Below are 5216 nucleotides of genomic sequence, written 5' to 3'. Positions count from 1 at the left end.
CACCATAATCTAAATGAAACACAATGAACAACTAGAACATGAACATGATAACCATCATCATCATGATAACCTTCTAGAAGCCACACCAAAACCACTTATTGGATTCATCAAAATATCTTCAACAAAGCACTACCGATAAAACCTTTACCGGTAACTAAAAGGCTTACTAGAGCATATGATAGCATCTAGATCATCAAATCCCGAACCAATTGAATGTGATACACACCAGGAGTACATGAATAACCAATCCAAACCAATTCCAATAGCCAGACCAAAAATAAAGACAAATCTCCATATCAACATCAAAGACCAACCACTCTACCAGAAGTCGGTAGATAGAAAAATAACTAGTGTTGACATCAATGACAAACATCTATGCAACACATAATCAATTCCTCCAAATTGCCGACATTTATTCTCTATACCTTTCAAGGAGAATCCAACATCTTATCTGTCCTAACACAATTGAACAATAATAATTTGGATTAACCCATTTCCTTCTTCAGTAAGGGATTAAAGGATTATGAGCTTAGGTATAGTTATGTAGAGAAGTAGGTCCTCATTGTTGTAAGAGCATTGAATAAGTTTAGACACATACAACTCTTAGTTCCACATGTAAGTGTCAAGTATTTCCTTCTAAACAAGGACATCAGTGAGAAGAGGGTTGGGTGGATAACCAAGGTCATGGAATATGACATCAACATCAAGATCACCAAGCTTGTAAGAGGTAATGACCTATGTGAACAACTTGTCTCATCTTTTGAGACTCCTTTATTTGAGGCCACCCTTTTGTTACAAGAGGATCAACCAACTAGCAATGACACTCAGGTCAGTTGGGTGGGTGACATGACCACCTTCTTAATGGAAGGTAGATACCACCAAGGTCTAGATTGGACCAAAAGAAGACATTTCAGGTTGCATTCCATCCCCTACATCTTAGTGGCTGACACCCTTTTTAGAAGAGACTCTAATGGAGTCTTGGTAAGATATGTTGAGCACAATCAGGTTAGTAAATTATTAGAGGAGTTTCATGATGGCTCTTTAGGGGGCCACTTCTCTACAAGGACTACAACTATGAAAATAATGAGGGTTGGTTATTACAGGCCAAACTTATTTAGTGAATCACATAGATGGGTGAAGAATTGCAAGAAATGTGTTTTCTTCTCTAGAAAGCAAAGGCTAGCTGCCCTTCCTCTCCACCCTATTCAAGGAGATCATTCATTCACACAATGGGGTTTATAATTCATTGTCATGGTAAGTCCACCTAGTAGTGGTGGTCAAAAGTGGATCTTGGCCACAAAAAACTACTTCACCAGGTGGACAAAGGCAGTTACATTGAAAGACGCCACAAAGGCCTGAGTGTTGGAATTACTTGATGGAATTGTGACAAGATTTGGTGTCCCCTCCACCATCATATCAGATAATTCCAAAGCAGTTGTTGGAAGCCAAATTAGTTCTTGGGTATTTAAGAATGGTATATACTGAAAGACATTATCCAATTACTACCCTTAGGGTAATGGCTTAGCTAAGTCTTCCAACAAAACCCTCATTGGGATAATCAAAAGAACAATTGAAGACAATCAAAGGTCTTGGAATACTAAATTGAGGAAAGCCTTATGGGTCGATAGAATCACACCCAAGAGGGAATTTGATAACTCCTCTTTCATGCCGGTATATAGAAAGGAAGCAAGACTCCCATCTTCTCTATATTTACCCTCTCTTGAATTAGCACATCAGTTGGAATTGACAGAGAATCATGCTATGATAGTGAGGCTAGCTGAGCTAATGGAGCTAGAAGAAGTTAGAAAATAGGCCATGTATACACTTGATGTTCATCAAGAGAAAGTGAAAAGAATTTATATAAAAAGGATACTAATAGGGTATTCAAAGAGGGAAATATAACCCCCTACCCCCCCCCCCCTTTAGAGGCCCCCCCTACCATAAACTCTTTTAGGGGCTATGGTTCTAAGGGCCCTACTATTCTAAGGGCCATATAGATAGTAGGGCATAGTTAGGGCTTTAGTCTCTATTGATGTTGAAGAGTTCAAATGATGAAATCTTCACTTGCAGGCAACAGAAACAAAGACTTGTTGATTCCCTTTGTTTCCCTTGGGGCGCTTATCGACTCAGAACCATAAAAATAATTAAATGGATCTAGTACTCAAGTGGGATGCGAACAGAGCCAAAACTAGATGAAACTCCAAATTTGATGCTATCTGGAGTAGTTCATATATCATCACCAGTTGCAAGGAGACCAATGCATTTTGCCTCTTTAGGCTTGATGGTGAAGTTCTTCCAATCCCAAAGAATGGGATTCATCTCAAACCTTTCTTCTAAAGAGGGTCTTATTGAAAATATAAATATTATATTAGAGTTTGTTTTTCTTTCATAAGTTCTTTTGTACCTGTTGCATTCTCTCTATGAGAATGTATGCTCTAGTTTCCTATTTCCTTCCAAGTGTTCGAATGCACATGTTTTGAGGTCCTTCTAGTGACTTAGTTCCCAATGGACGCTCAAGGATTCTGGATTTCATGCTTAGTAGAAAAGCATCCCGTAGGGGTCCACAAAATATTTTTATTTTATGACACTCTTGGTCCATCAACAAGAACCAATTAGAGATATGTTCCATGGACAAGAATTGCCCCAGTTGATCAAGCATGAAGCCAATGAAATCATGAAATCTTGAAGTGTTATCTTGTCAGGAGGTGAATTTAGGCCTTCCCCTTTGCATCTTTCCCTCATACCTTGGAGTTTGCTAGTCCCTTCTCCTTCCTTTTTCTTTCTTAGGAATTTCGTATTCTAAAGTCTAGGGAACCGGTCTACCCCTTCCCTTTTGGGGAGAAGTATCCCATCTCCTCGAACCCCGAAATCTTGGACTTTCCTTCCTTTGAGAGTTTTAAATTTGGGGAACCAATCTACCTCTTCCCTTTTGTGGAGTGGTATCTTGTCTCCCCGAACCCTAAAATCTTAAACTTCCCTTCCTTCTAGATTTCAAAGTCTGGGGAACTAATCTAAGCCTTCCCTTTTGTGGGGAGGTATCCCATCTCCCCGGACCCCAAAATATCATACTTCCCTTCCTTTCAAATTTTGGAGTTCGAGGAACTGGTCTCCTTTTCCCTTTTATGGAGAGGTATCTCATATCTTCATACTCCCAAATCCTGGACTTCCCTTCCTTTCAAATTCCAAAATTTGGGGAACTGGTCTACCCCTTCCATTTTATGAAGAGGTACCTTGTCTCATTGGATCCCAAAATACCAGACTTCCCTTCCTTTCAGGTTATAGAGTCTGAGGAACTGGTCTATACCCCAACCATGTTTGGGAGTGGTATCTCATCTCCCAAATACCAGAATCCCTGATGGACTTGAAAAGCACTAAGAGGGGGGGGGGTGAATGAGTGACACCAAAACAAACACAACTTCAAACACTAACCGATAGATGAACTTAACCAAGCATTTAAACAAAATACATGCTATCCAAAATGAAATAACAACGTCCACATAAAGTAGAACATCCACCATAACACAAGTGTTTATACATGGAAAACCCAAATAGGTAAAAACCACGGTGAGATGGAACTTACAAGTTACCTATCTGCAGTAATAGATAACTGGCCAGTTAAGGTCTTACAAAGTGCTCTACTAGGAGTGAATCTTGTTAGAGATCCCAAGCTTGATTAGAAGCTTATACCCTATTAAGAGTACTACCCTGTTAGGAGTAACCTCGCTAGAGGATTTGAGAATCCAAACTAATGGATCACCTTGTTAGAGGATTTGTACAATGAAGCTTGTTAGAGATTACCCGGTTAGGGGATTCGATTCTGTTGTAATGATTAGAAAACAACAAGAAAGGTTTGATCTATTTTGAGTAGCACAAGACTTGCTTGATCAGATCATTCTAAGTACATTCAACACTACTCTTCATCTTAACACTTATCACTCTTCAACAAAAGCTTTCACTCTTTATGCATATCAGTATTTGCATAAAATCCTCTTCTATATCAGTTCTCTCTCTTAAATGATTTACTAAGATGTCTTTAAATAGACATACAAATATTATATCGGCCATAGGAAATCAAAACACAATTTCCTAGGTGCAGCGTATCTAGACAAGTAAACATAACTCATCACAAAAATGACCATCAAGAAAACAGTGTTGGTAACTCATCACAAAATCAGATATCAGTTAGAACAGTCAATACTGGTTGGAACAAAACATGTGAACCATTGTCCAGGAATCTTTCATTTGATCTCCATCTTCATTTTAATCTTCATTTTGATACTGACTTAATGTAACCATAGGTTATCTCTCAAGCACATACCGGTTGACATAGAGTGTCAGTTAGAGATAGACCTTAAACATACTCATTAACAGTATAAACAAATGAAGTTACACTGGTAGTCAATGTAATCATATGTGTGTGTGAGAGTGTTTCATCAATGACAACAAGTGATCAATACATTACAATCATCATCAAGCCAACAATCTCTCCCTTTGGCATTGATGGCAACACTTAGAAAATTTTAGAGTAATACAATACCGCTAAGTGTGCATACACAACATATTTACATATATACTCATATTCCCCTTTTAATGCAATACTCCCCCTTAATGCATGCATAAATACAAAATTTTCAAAAAACACACACATATTATTACTCCCCCTTTGACAACAATGCCAAAATGATAAAGTAAAATATATACATTTATATAAAAAATCTGTATCAAAGTGTTCAACATATATTACAATTTTAAAAAAAGTTCATGCATTGGCTAGTCTCATCAAAATATCATTGGAATTCTGCTTCATCTGGGATAAAGCATTTTCCCATAATTCCAGTATGTTAGCAGTATACTTAGAGGTAGACATCAACTGGGAATAGAATTCTTCCATTGAGTCTAGCATGCAGGTTTTGGGAGTAGCAAGAATAGCTTTTGCATTAGAGTAGGCTCTCTGAAGAATGTTGACCTGTGAGGTGAGCTGACTCTTGAGCTCTCTTAGAGATAAGAATCTCTTAGCCTTCTCATTATCATTCATGTTCAGTCTATCATGCAAATCATCTATAGATCGGTTAAAGGCATGAATGGAGTCCTGGAATGGGACATATGCCTTGCATAACCTTTCCATTTACTTCTTGGTTTCATCTTGACTCTTAGAAATGTCAGAGTAAAAGAAAGTAACATTGGAGGTAGAGGCAAGATACTTCCCTCCAGATTCA

The sequence above is a fragment of the Cryptomeria japonica genome, chromosome 10, assembly GCF_030272615.1.
Source record: "Cryptomeria japonica chromosome 10, Sugi_1.0, whole genome shotgun sequence".
Taxonomy (NCBI): Eukaryota; Viridiplantae; Streptophyta; class Pinopsida; order Cupressales; family Cupressaceae; genus Cryptomeria; species Cryptomeria japonica.
This window is presented reverse-complemented; position numbering follows the sequence as displayed.